Source organism: Lytechinus variegatus, chromosome 16 (genome assembly GCF_018143015.1).
Source record: "Lytechinus variegatus isolate NC3 chromosome 16, Lvar_3.0, whole genome shotgun sequence".
NCBI lineage: Eukaryota > Metazoa > Echinodermata > Echinoidea > Temnopleuroida > Toxopneustidae > Lytechinus > Lytechinus variegatus.
Window position 1 is genome coordinate 2,328,918 of NC_054755.1, and position 14,855 is coordinate 2,343,772.

Here is a 14,855-nt window from a genome sequence, read left to right on the forward strand (position 1 = left end):
TAACCAAAATACAGAGACTGAAGCTTTTGGCTTTTTGCCTAGCCCATGCCTACATGTAACTTAGACCAGGAGAATCATTGTTACTAATGTGACTATTGTGAGGCTATCGCAGCCGGCCGCAGCTGAGCCGAGGTGAGGCGAGGAGAAGCGGCAGGCAGGCAGGCAGGCAGGGGAGGGAGCCCGGCTCCATCTACTCGCTACGCTGGCCGACCACGGCCACACCTACCACCTGCAAAAAAACAACAAAATTTTAATGGTATGGTAGTGGTAGCCTACAATGGATTGTAAATAAAATTAGGCGTTTTAGACTCACCCTGATTACGTGCACAGTCCAAATTTACAAAAAAAGCTTAACCAAGGCCGTTACCAAGAACGCTTTTTTCGGCGACAGCACTACATGCAATAGTGATCGAAACCGGAAGTTGTGAAGGTCAGTCAAATGGCGCGCCACACTTCAATTCAATCCTGTGTGTTCCTTCTCACTGGATTTAAAATTTTATCCTGAATAAAATGGACAGCGAGACAAGCATGTATCTCGAAAATTTAGAGGAATATATCCTCGACGAAGACAGAGTTGTGAGTATGATCTGTACCGTAAAAGTCCCGTAGCGTAGATCTAAGTTGTAGTTACATGAAAATATTTTTAAAAAACAAGCCCTGCCCTGTGCAGTGCCATATGATACAGCGCCGTGCCGAATGAAATACCGGACGGTATGTGCATGCGATTCTTAACCACACATATCAAACAGGGATTTCACAATTCTGTGATATAGTAATTCGACTTGTACAGGAGCGAAATGCGAAATACGCGTTGAGACCTATACTAGCACTTCTTAAACTCTGCCCTTTACCCCTGCCTTTCCTTTTTTAGTTTTACCTTTGGCTTTGCCAATTTAAGTAACTGAAGTGGTGCGAGCTCAAGCCAGGTTGCAGGAGGGTGGTTGGGGGGGGGGGGGGAGGTGCAGTGTCAGTGGGGCCCGGGCCAGTTTCTCTGCAAAAGACAAGTCCCAAAACTCAAAAAGGCCCAAAAGAATAATCAGATTTTATCATATAAAGCAAATAGGATCTATATGAGTTTTATGTAAGTAAGAGTGGGTGAAAGAATTTTTAGTATGAAAGTAGACTTGGGATGTAACTGTCAGATCACACACATTCTATTATTATTAAGAAGGTTATGAATTGATATAACTTAATGTTCTCTGTTACTCCTCCCTGTGTGGTGAAATAAGTTTGGCAATGTTTGGCTTATTTTCTCTTTTTCTTAAGGACAAATGCTTGATTTTTTTACACTGTCAGGTTCCATTACAGCTATTCGTCATAACTTGGCTCTTAAGTAAATTTGATTCTTTAAATTATTTTTTCTTAATTAAAAACAGAGATTGAATTGTCTTGCCATATTATTTGAAGGTGTACACAAAAATATGCCCAAAATTCAAGTTTTCGAGCACTGGTGAATACAAAAATTACCCCCAAGTTTCTAATGAAAATAAATTTCAACTGTACAGAAATTAGTATTTTTGGTCACAAATGTGATATTTTAATGATTTTTTAAATTGTGTGCTGTGTACAGCATTGGCATACCATAGTCCTACCTGTAGATTCCCCACAGGCTGGATGGTAATGAACACTTGAGTGGTCAGCTCTATGGCTATGCTATGATTTCTCTACACATGTAACCAACCATATCATTTTCACACTCAATTCCAGGTGACTTACAAGTGGCTCAGCCAGACTCTAGAAATTCATGTGAATTTAGCAAAGAGGTAAGGAGATAATAATTGTTATTCCTTAGAAGTGTAAAGTTTGTTGTTTTGTACATTCATTTTGCTCAATTTAGTAGTGATGATTTACTAAACTCTATAAGGTTTGATACTTTAAATTACATGTATGTTGTGGCAAAGCTACTTACCTGACAAAACATTTCAAAGAAATGAAAATGAGGATAACAGCGATGATGGATGGGGACTTAATATGGTCATTGCTTTATCCCAAAATCGTCATTGTAATATTCCTTATTTCATCACATCCAATTCTTCATCATCATGGTATAATTATTCGCAGTATATCACATCATCACATCATTACCATCTTCACCGTCATCATTATCACCATCATCATCTTTGTCATCATCATGCTCATCCCCATTATCATCATCATAAATAACCATCATAATCATCATACATGTAAATCACCATCATTGTTATCTTCATCATCACCATCATCATCACCATTATCATCATCGTCATCAAGCTTCATCATCATCGTCATCAAGCTTCATCATCATCGTCATCAATCATCTTCATCATCATCAATCATCACCATCATCATCAATCATCATCACCATCATCATCTTCATCATCACCATCATCATCTTCATCATCATCACCATCATCACCAAGCTTGATCATCAGCATCATCATTGTCATCAATCATCATCATCACCGTCATCACCATCATCACCATCATTATCAGGAATAGATGATACTATCCTTCCTTTCTCTTTTTCATTTTCCAATAGTTGTCTGTCATTACTTCATGTATCCCATTTTGAAATCCTTTTCTCCTCTTTTTTAATTGATACTGTGTTACGATACTGCAACAAATAACAATCAGAAATTGAGGTATAAAGTTTAATTTCCTCTTTTTTTATTACAGGAAATAATTAAAAGATTATATAAATACATAAATGAAAGAAATAATGATCTTACATAAATCTCTTGAAGTATCCGATGTAAAATCCCGAAGTGATGATACTATATCCAAGTAATAATCCAAATGATAAAATCCCAGTTGACTGGCGAAAATTCACAATGATGGCGATGATGAAACTGATTTTGAAGTCCGATGAATAATAAGAGTCACTGTAACGAGTTGAAATGTCCGTGAAGACGATGTTGATGATGATTAACAGTCAAGTTCAGCAATCCATGGGTCGAAGAGTGTTCAATTAAACAGGTTGATGATCTCGATGAGAACTGAGAATTTCTCTCTCAAAATAACTGCAAACAGTTCATTGATGGTGGGCAAATAATTCCACACAATATAGATATTCCAGGTGGAAATAAACTGCTCTGATCTGGTGAAGTGATCTCATATGATGTGGTGTGATCTCCTGCTCCCATATGATGTGATGAGATGTGATGATCTTTGGAAAATCTGCCAGCCTTATATACCCATTACAACTATCCTTCTAGAATTCACTATAATGGAAAGTTCTAGCATTGTCTTCCAAAAGAATATTCTTCCTCTTTCAGGAGCCTTCTTCATTTCTAAAACATTCTTGAATGACCTCATTGAAATCAACATGTGTAAACAAAATACCTAAGCCTATTCATTTCCACTACCAATACAATTCTATTGTTTGGCTCTTCCCTATTCAACAATAAAACTCCTTGGCCTTTAAATAGGCAAGGCCTGCATAATAAAAAGACATTCTGGAACGTTCTTTACAAATCTTGGCTATCCTTAAAGGGAAACAACTAATAGATGAATGTAATTGCTTTTAAAATTCTTTTACAATTATTCTTATATATAATTACTGCAATTAATTTTTTTATGTTTTCTTCAATCTTTAAGATTGCTGGAAACCTTCTTTATTGACCAGAAGAAGAAAGGATCTTCCACATTACGAGTAACGTATGCAGTCACAGGAACGCAAGAAACAAAAAATGGAACCCAGGTAACGACATTGAAAATTCAAGTGTACTGTAAAATGTCATTATTACCAGCTTTGAGTTGTAGTCATGTGGCTCAGGTAGAAAGATACATTGTCAGTCTCAGTAGTGATTGCAAAGGTAGAAAGAAAATTGGCTCTGTTAAAACATTAACCCCTCAAAAAAGTTTGGAAATCTGTGTTTGGCCATTAATTCCTCCCACCTCCCAATTTTATACAATGCATATTTTACATCATTCAAAGGGTCATTTAATTTTCTTTAAAATGATACCATGCTTGTTAAGATCATGCCACCACGAAAAGAGTAGGATTGAAAAGTGTGGGATGAGGTCTGAACTGAAAAGCTGCAAAACGAGCAGAAATAGTCATGAATGGTCATTACAGAACATGTGTCAATACCAGGCCCATTTCGGGTACATGTGTACACGTGTACACGCACGGTCAAGTCAGTGCACATGTACTAAATTCCATCACCGTGTACACGGTAGCATCTGCATAAACAAGCTCACAGCCTCACATTAAATCTTAGTTCTCAGACACTGCACATGTTGTAATTACTAATATGTCAACATATTTCAATTAATCCAGAGTGAGTTCACTTCCAAAATCGCCAATTTAATCCACATTCTTTCTGGAGACTCACGTTTTTGTACCACGAAATCGGCACGAAATGGGTCTGCTCCGGTCCGCGCGTTTCCGTTTTACACCCTGGCGAAGGCATTTTCCGGAAAAGTAGCCAAAAAGCGACTAGTGAAGAGTCTACGTCTACGTTTGTTTTCATTATCAGCTGGGCGCGCGATCCAAAGTCCGCACCGAAGTTATCCGCAGAACATGCGGTACTTGCAAATGCAGCTGAGCTTATACTTTCCAGGTTCAATACGAATGTTTGCCTTGATCATTTGCCTTGCCGATTTGCTTATGTCTGTCTTTCTCTCTATCTGTCTATATATCTATCTCTCAAATTCTATCTCTATCTATCTATGTAACTGCAGTATCTATCTATCTAATAATCTTCTCTGTCTCTCTCATTCTTTATCTAACATCTATCTATCTCAAATTCTCTATCTCTCTCTATCTATCAATCCATCTGTCTGTCTTTCTCTATTTCTCTCTACCTACCTATGTAACTACAGTATCTATCTGTTAATTTGTCGCTCTTCTCTCTCATTCTTGATCTACATGTATCTGACATCTATCTATCTCTCAAATTCTCTATCTATCCATATATCTATCCATCTGTCTGTCTTTCTCTATTTCTCTCTATCTATATTTATCTATTTTTTAACTAGAGTATCTATCTATCTGTTAATTTGTTAATAATCTTCTCTGTCTCTCTCATTCTTTAATCATCTATTTAATATCTCTCTCTCTCTCTATCTATCCATCTGCCTGTCTTTCTCTTATTCTCTCTCTCTCTAAATGGGCACGTGTGGTGCCGAAATTCTACAGGGTGCTGGATGTGGAAACGTAAATTTTGCATATTTTTCTTAATTTTTGAGGAATGCAAAGTTCATATAGCAGAGATTGAATAACTTTTTCATTCCTTCCAGACCATTTGGGCCATTTATCAACTTTTGTGTCCAGGATCTCTGAAAAAATGAAGTGGAAATATAAGTCTACAACACTACAATATATTAAAATGTGCTTTTATATGACAGATTGGTAAAAATTTTAATTTCAATGAAAATATTTTTTTCTTTTGGTTGATCAGGTAGAGAATATATCAAAGATGCTTATAAAAACACTTTTTCCTCTTCTCAGGCGATTTTATATTTTTAAAAGTGAATTTCTGGACCAAGAGTCAAGTATCCTCATTTTTGGGGAAAATGTGAAAATGGGCATGTGTGGTGCAAAACTGATTTTTAAAACACTTCTACAGGAAAATTCTAGGGATCAGGCAAAGGTTCAGGGTCATAATTATGTTATTTTTATCATATATTTTCAAATTCTGATGGTGATTTATATACTTTTTGTGGATATATTGAGAAAATCAACTTTTCATTTTTCTGATCTCTGAAAATTTATACCCCGCTTTGTACACAATTATATATAGGAAGCATTGAATGCATGCTATTTTTTAAATCGATCTAACACAAAACTTACTTATTCAAAAAGTATTGTCTTTATTTCAAAAAATAGAAAAAGATTCTTAGTTTCCATTCCTTTGCAATTCCATAATGCAAAAAGTGGATAAAATGGTGAAATTCTACTACCGAAAACATATATATTTGCCTATATTTCTTTTATTTACTTTATGTTAGAGCGCCCTCTACTGACCACAATCCACAAACTAACTATACAACAACTATTTACGAAACGGTAAACAAATTTGGTGCATCGGGGTTTTTTTTGGCTCAAAGTTATACTCCTCGTTTACTTGGCACGATTACCGTTTGTTTTTATTGATTATGGTTTTATACATACGCATTCTGAGATGTTCGAACTTGCCTTTGAAGAATTTTCAGTTCGAACTGTGCTGTGATCAGGTGATCGGATATTTAACGTACCGATAATTGAGACGGAAATAGCATGAGAAGGCAGCCGAAGCTCCGGGCATGATCGAGTAAGTGGACGATCGTTGTTCATGGCTGCGAGTGTCACTGTCAGATTTGATTGAATCGTGGTTGATTATTCCAGCACGATTTCGTCTAATATGTGATCGTCTGTGCTGAGTGTAAGTACATGCTGGTTTTTTTTACTTTACTTCATATAATTGGAAATGTGATGACCTGAATCCTGATGACTGATGTTTGTTTTTATATGCTGGCAATGCCAATGAAAATTGCACTGTCACTACCGGTACCGTACGAGTTTCACTAGACGTCTTGAGGCTATCAATAATCTTGTTCATTGAATGAGTGGGCTGAGCTACTCATTCACACGTACACTAGGCCTAGTCTTGAGGATTCCATGATGATGTCTTTTTAAAATACTTTGACATACAGTACGGTATACTTCTTCATCATTGGAGTCTTAACCATGTTAACCGCCCTTCATAATGTAAGCAGGTAAGAGACATCTTTTTTATTAAAAATCACGTAAATGGTTGTGATTTTATTAATCTCTTCACCTTCCAATGCCTAATGCGTGGGAAGGTTTTTAAAAAATACACTCACACTAGTACGAGGTGAGGTTTCATGTAGTATGTTATACTAACCTTGTACTCGTAGTCGTACTCTGGACCGTGTTTGACACTGGATTTCTAAATAGTCGACAAATATCACTTCATGGCAGAAGTAATATTTGCCGAAACCCCTTGCTACCAACTGGGGCTCTTACCAGTAAGTAGCAATAGAATATTTTAAAATTTAATTTGGAAATAAAAATTGTACAAAAAAGAGCAAATTAGTTAACATGTACCTCAGCCTGGAATTTTGTGGAACGTGACTTTGCATGTCTCTTCTACAGAAATACATAGAAGCCCGTTGGTGGTGCTAATAAATTTCACAACCTTGATTCAGCTCCTCTGTAATTTTATAACTGTCTGAATTCTTTGAATGAATTATGTGGAGCGTTGTGGCCCAGTGGATAAGTCTTCTGACTTTGAAACAGGGTCGTGGGTTCGAATCCCAGCCATGGCGTAATTTCCTTCAGCAAGAAATTTATCCACACTCGACCCAGGTGAGGTGAATGGGTACCCGGCAGGATTAATTCCTTGAATGCATGAGCGCTGAGAGGCAGCTTGAGCTAAAGCCGGGGTAATAATAATAACGCGCCTCGGAATAGAATATTTCTAGATAGATGGCGCTATATGAATGCCTGTTATTATTATTAATGTGCAATTCTTATGATTACTTGACTAATTATGGGCACCAACAAATGAAATATCTTCAAAAACATAATCCAAGATTATTATTGACGATAAAACTTTTGCAAATAATTTGAAATGATGTCTAATAGAAAAAATAAAAATATACGTACCTGGAATGAAACCAGCAGTACACTAGACTTACTTATTCAAAAAGTACAAGCTTTAACGAATGTCAATTATACTACGGTCTACCAACATCGATGTACAATGAAAAGATTGGACACTTTTGGAATTTGCGTGTAAAATACTTAAGGTGCCTAGTCTTTCCCTTGTAATGTCTTTGATATGAATATTAATCACGCACCCTCTTTAGGCCAAAAATTGATATCGTCATTGATTGAAGGGCATCTCCATGAAATCTTCACTGATGATCAAGAAAAAATACTTTTTTTTAAAGGAAACTTCAAAGAGAAATCACTCAAGGATCTAAATGGTTTGGTAAGTGTCATACATGTAGCAGAATGTGAAATCCAAATGTATGCTATTTTATATTTCATTTGGGCAAAAACCTATGAAATACAATGTAGTTCTATTTGAATGTGTTTCATGCATATGTCTGATATTTCTTCGCACGCGAGATGAATTGAAAAGTAGTCAATTAAAATGTTAAAAGATAAAGGTTTCTTACCAGACCGATGTCATGTAGATCCCTCGATCCAATTGTACAAAATGTAAATACAATGGGGTCGACCCTTGAACCACTTTGTATGACGTACATCCGGTTAGTGATGCCGTTTTGAAGAACAATTTGTAGATAAAAAATTTTATTTCACAAATACTAAAATTCATTACGTGATTATAAAGAATATATACTGCTAATTATTTATAATCATGTAATAAATTTTAGTATTGTATTTGTGTTGTGTACATTTGGATCTAGGGATCTACACTATATCGGTCTGGTGAGAAACCTTTATTTTTAACATTTTAATTGACTATTTTTAAAACCTTCCTGTACATTAGGCATAGGAAGATGAAGAGATTAATAAAATCATAATCATTTACAGGATTTTTAATAAAAAAGATGGATTTCACTTGATTTTTCTGTGCGTGACGGCATGTAATGAACCATCGAGTATTGAGTGCCTTTGTTTGTTTGTCAACAAACGGTATAAGTCCATACAATGAAGGTTGCTTGCCTTCCAGAAATTTTTAAAACTTTTTATGCCCCTGCAGACAGAAGTCCAGAGGGGGCATTAAGCGTTGTCCTTGTCCGTCCGTCCCACCACTTGGTTTCCACACAATAACTTGAAAAATATATAATGGAATTAAAAAATGTTGGTGTGTAGGTAGATGACACCAGTACATGCTTAGTTCGAATTTTAAGTCCGCAGGTCAAAGGTCACAGCTCATTCATTATGTGAGCTGGTTTACATGCGAGTTGGTGATAACCAAAATACGGGCTAAGTTTCAATTCCGAATCTGCAGGTCAAAGCTCATTAAATATGAAAGTTATTGAACAGATTTTTAAAAATTTTGGTGTGTTGGTAGACGATGCCAAAATAAGGGTTAAGTTCGAATTTGGTGTCTGCGGGTCAAAGGTCACAGCTCATTAAATATGCGAATTGGTTTCCGCATGATTACTTATGAAATATTCAACAGATTTAAAAGAAATTTGGTGTGTAGGTAAATGACACCAAAATACAGGCTAAGATCGAATTTGGAGTAAACAGGTCAAAGGTCACAGCTCTTTATGTGAGTTGGTTTCTGCATGATAACTTATGAAATATTTGACAGATTTTTACAAATTTCGGTGTGTAGGTACATGAAGATGACACCAAAGTCCAGGCTAAGTTTGAATTCGGAGTCCGCAGGTCAAAGGTCACAGCTCATTCAATATGTGAGTTGGTTTCCGCATGATTACTTATGAAATATTCAACAGATTTAAAAGAAATTTGGTGTGTAGGTAAATGACACCAAAATACAGGTTAAGTTTGAATTCAGAGTCTGCAGGTCAAAGGTCACAGCTTATTAAATATGCGAGTTTGTTTCGGCATGATAACTTATGAATAATTAAACAGATTTAGTACTAATTTGGTTTGTAGGTAGATGACACCAAAATTTGTAGTCTGCAGGTCAAAGGTCACAGCTCATTAAAGGACAGCTCCACCCCCAACAAAAAGTTAATTTGAATAAAAAAAATTCACAAAACAGTATATGCACCTCCTGGTTGGTATGCAAATGAGGAAACTTATGACATCATCCAACCACTATTTCTTTTGTATTTTATAATATGAAATATTCTAATTTTCTATTCATTGTTAAGTGAAAAAGCGATTATTTCCTCCCTGAACATGTGAAATTAGCATTGTGTAAATAATACTATATACTTTACTATATGTTTTAGTCAAGTTGGTCCTTACAGTTGAATCGGTAAAGAAAAGAAATATTTTACAATTCAAACAATAAAGAAACGAAAGAGGAACATCACCAACTCTCTTAGTTGCATGTCACTCAGGTGTGCATATCACTGTTTTGTGATAAATAAGCGAAACTTTAAAATGTTACAACTTTCTTTTTTTACATCGGATTTTGATGAAATTTTCAGTGTTGTGCTAGTTTGATTTTTCTCTGTTAATTCGAATCAACATTTCTTTAGGGTAGACTTGACCTTTCAATATTTGAGTTGGTGTCCGCATGATAACTTATGAAATATTCAACAGATTTAAAAAGCTTTGGGTGTGTCTACAGGTAGATGACACCAAAAAAACGGCTAAGTTCGAATTCGGAGTCCACAGGTGAAAAGTTACAGCTCATTGAATATTCAAGTTGGTGTCCGCATGATAACTTTTATGTATGAAATACTCTATTTAACAAATTTGTGTGTGTAGATCACACCAAAATACAGGATAATTTTGACCTGCTGGTTTAGAATTTAATACCTCATTCTTTGTAGGATGTTGGTGCATACAGTGGTAATGAAAAGAAAATTGGCAACCAGTCATCTACAAGACGTTGCATTCATATACTGTATGGAAAGAAACAAGGTAAGTTGTTTTGCAGATATTTTGTGCCCCTACTGAATGAGTTTTTAGAAGGCACTGTCATTAAGCCTTGCCCCATCCAGCCATTACTGTGTCTGTCTCCTGCACTGATTTCTATGCTATTGCTTGAGAAATATTCAATTGATTTTAAGAAATTGTTTTATGTTTGGATGGATGCAATGAAATACGAGTCTAGTTTGAATCATCTGCAGGTCTGATGTTAATGGTTATAGCTCTCAATATATACTTTAAAAAAAATTTGAAAAATAGTTAAATACTCCACAGTGCAGAAACAGGGGGGTGCATGGGCTTCAGCCGCTGCATTTTTTTCCCAAAACCATGTACAGAAATGTTAAAATGACCATCTTACATTATTTGCATGGTCAGCCCCCACTCTCGAAATCGCTCCCCTTTCCCTGCCTCATGCTGAAATTAAAATGCAACGAGCAGAATGGGTTAAAAAGACTTACATGTATAGCAGAGATGCCAACCCTCCCGATTTCATCGGGAGGCTCCCGAAAATTCATTCCAACTCCCGCCCTTACAATTACCATCCTTATCCTCCCGAAATTACGATTTTTTGGCATTGATCAAATTAGATTGGAAGGACATGTATCGTCTGCTAACTTTAGCATGTAGTAACTCCATTACGTTCGCTGCTACTAAATTCTGTGTGAAAGGTAGACAAATAAGGAGCAGCGAAAAGCTGGTGCATGTGATATGCCCAACGGAAATCCACTGTGCACCAGGCCGGTAGGCCCGGCTAGCTTCGCGAGGCGTGTGCGTTCGCGGCCTCTGGATTTGTCGAGTCATGCGGTGGAATATCGGTGTGTGATTTCGGCGTATTGATGGGTTGATATTGACACAAAATGGCGGAAAATCGACAAAAGAAGACCAAGAAATGGTCTCAGAAGTATAAGACTGAATACAGTCTCCAGTACCTGTGTGTTCGGAAAGAGGAATTTACCATGCATTTTGCGCAATTTGCAGCGTGGACATTTCAGTTTAGCACGGAGGTCGTGATGATAATTCGGAAGCACTTATCGTTCGGGAGCAAACGGCATAGGCCTACAGACATTGCGAAGACAAGATCTTCAAGCTCCACTAGTACCCTGTTCCTGTTGTCTTTATTTCACCAAGCAAGGGACCAGCGCTGAGCTTTTCTTTACTGGATTTATAGTGGAACATAACCTGCCTATAGCCGATAGTGATAATTCCTCCTTATTATTGTTGAACAGGTACTTCTTTTGTCCCCTCATTTTTTTTACATGTAAATGCATAGGCCCTATTTGATATTTTTTATGTTAAAAAGTGGGAACAATGATTATTTGAAAACATGTGAAATGCCCCAAAATAAGGGTCAGATTGCACCAGAGAGCATCTAGAAACCCCCGCCACAAGGGTCGAGCGCTCCATGGTCGAGATGTGCGCTACGCGCACATAATTTGGTGGCGGTTGCAAATCCTCCCTAATACTGATTTCCAAAAGTTGGCATCTCTGGTATAGACAAAGAATATTTAGACTATTTTTTATATTCATGAATAAATTAGGCAGTGATTATGTCTTACAATAACTTTGTAATTAAAGACGTAGATAAATGCATGTCATTTTTGGAAAGATGTATTAACCTCTTGGTCTTATTACAGATACTCTAAGGACAAGTCCATGCCAAAATAAAATTGATTTGAATAAACAGAGAAAAATTCAACTAGCATAATGCTGAAAATTTCATCAAATTGGATGTAAAATAAGAAAGTTATTACATTTAAAATTTTGCTTAATTTCACAAAACAGTTCTATTCACACCTTGGTCATGTTGGTCGGTATGCAAATGAGGAGATTGATGACAATCTACTTACTATTTCTTTTGTATTTCATTACATGAAATATTCTAATTTTCTCCTCATTGTCAAGCGAAACAGTGATTAATTCTTCCCGGAACACATGGAATTAGCCGGGGGGGGGGGGGGGGGGGGGGGAACTTCCTTTGACGAGTGGATACCATGCGCCACCATGGGGTCTTGAAAAACACCCTTAACATGATTTTGACAATTCTGAACATTTTAATACATGTACATTCCGATTTTTGTTTTTGTCTCTGATATCAGAAAATGGAGGTAGTTTGTCACCTTAATTGAAGTGCAGTCGACATATAGCCGAGTTTACAGTTGACAGTTTATATCTTATGGGTAGAGAATTTCAACTAATAAAGAAAGTCCTTGCAGGAGACAAATCAGGTAAGATCTTCTTGTCCTTATTCTGTATTTCCTATCACCAACAGGTGGCTTTCAATCTTCTGTTGTAAGCTACTGAAGTCAGTGAACAAATGCAATTTTCGAAAGATAGGCGCCACTTTTCCGACGGCGGCGGCGGCGTCAACATCAAATCTTAACCTGAGGTTAAGTTTTTGAAATGACGACCATAACTTAGAAAGTATATGGACCTAGTTCATAAAACTTGGCCATAAGGTTATTCAAGTATTACTGAACATCCTATTAGAGTTTCATGTCACATGACCAAGGTCAAAGGTCATTTAGGGTCAATGAACTTAGACCATGTTGGAGGGATCAACATCGAAATCTTAACCTGAGGTTAAGTTTTTGAAATGTCATCATAACTTAGAAAATATATGGACCTAGTTCATGAAACTTGGACATAAGGTTAATCAAGTATAGCTGAACATCCTGCATGAGTTTCACGTCACATGTCCAAGGTCAAAGGTCATTTAGGGTCAATGAACTTTGGCCGAATTGCGGATATCTGTTGAATTCCCATCATAACTTTGAAAGTTTATGGATCTGATTCATGAAACTTGGACATAATAGTAATCAAGCATCACTGAACATTTTGTGCAAGTTTCAGGTCTCATGATTAAGGTCAAAGGTCATTTAGGGTCAATGAACTTTGGCCGAATTGGGGTATCTGTTGAATTACCATCATAACTTTGAAAGTTTATTGGTCTAGTTCATTAAACTTGGATATTATAGTAATCAAGTATCTCTGAACATCCTGTGCGCATTTCAGGTCACATGACCAAGGTCAAAGGTCAATGAACTTTGGCCGAACTGGGTGTATCTGTTGAATTACCATCATAACTTTGAAAGTTTATGGATCTGATCCATGAAACTTGTACATAAGAGTAATCAAGTATCACTGAACATCATGTGCGAGTTTCAGGTCACATGATCAAGGTCAAAGGTCATGTAAGGTCAATGAACTTTGGCCATGTTGGGGTTTTTTGTTGAATAACCATCATATCTCTGTAAGTTTATTGGTCTAGTTCATAGAAAGTGGACATAAGAGTAACCATGTATCACTGAACATCTTGTGCGAGTTAGAGTAGTATTCAAAGTCAGCACTGCTGCTATATTGAACGGCGTGGTGCAGGTGAGACGGCCAGAGGCATTCCACTTGTTAGGTGAAAAGGTCAAGCTCACAGTGACAGGATTTTACCTTACCCTGCTGCAGTTGTTGTAAATGTGATAACTTCATTTTTGTCTCACCTGTGAAGCAGAGTGAGACTATAGGCGCCGCTTTTCCGACGGCGGCGGCGTCAACATCAAATCTTTACCTGAGGTTAAGTTTTTGAAATGACATCATAACTTAGAAAGTATATGGACCTAGTTAATAAAACTTGGCCATAAGGTTAATCAAGTATTACTGAACATCCTATTAGAGTTTCATGTCACATGACCAAGGTCAAAGGTCATTTAGGGTCAATGAACTTAGACCATGTTGGAGGGATCAACATCGAAATCTTAACCTGAGGTTAAGTTTTTGAAATGTCATCATAACTTAGAAAATATATGGACCTAGTTCATGAAACTTGGACATAAGGTTAATCAAGTATCACTGAACATCCTGCATGAGTTTCACGTCACATGACCAAGGTCAAAGGTCATTTAGGGTCAATGAACTTTGGCCGAATTGGGGATATCTGTTGAATTCCCATCATAACTTTGAAAGTTTATGGATCTGATTCATGAAACTTGTACATAAGAGTAATCAAGTATCACTGAACATCCTGTTCGAGTTTCAGGTCACATGATCAAGGTCAAAGGTCATTTAGGGTCAATGAACTTTGGCCGAATTGGGGATATCTGTTGAATTCCCATCATAACTTTGAAAGTTTATTGGTCTAGTTCATTAAACTTCGACATTAGAGTAATCAAGTATCACTGAACATCCTGTGCGTGTTTCAGGTCACATGTCCAAGGTCAAAGGTCAATGGACTTTAGCCGAATTGGGTGTATCTGTTGAATTACCATCATAACTTTGAAAGTTTATGGATCTGATTCATGAAACTTGTACATAAGAGTAATCAAGTATCACTGAACATCCTGTTCGAGTTTCAGGTCACATGATCAAGGTCAAAGGTCATGTAAGG

General features: G+C 36.8%; 1 long non-coding RNA gene across 1 annotated transcript; it reads left to right on the forward strand.

Moving 5' to 3' along the window:
- Positions 1–450: 450 nt before the first annotated feature.
- LOC121429825 lies at positions 451–3,716 on the forward strand. Its single transcript, XR_005971974.1, has 3 exons — positions 451–576; positions 1,708–1,763; positions 3,577–3,716. It is a non-coding gene; the product is annotated as an uncharacterized LOC121429825 (long non-coding RNA).
- The last annotated feature ends 11,139 nt before the right edge of the window (positions 3,717–14,855 follow it).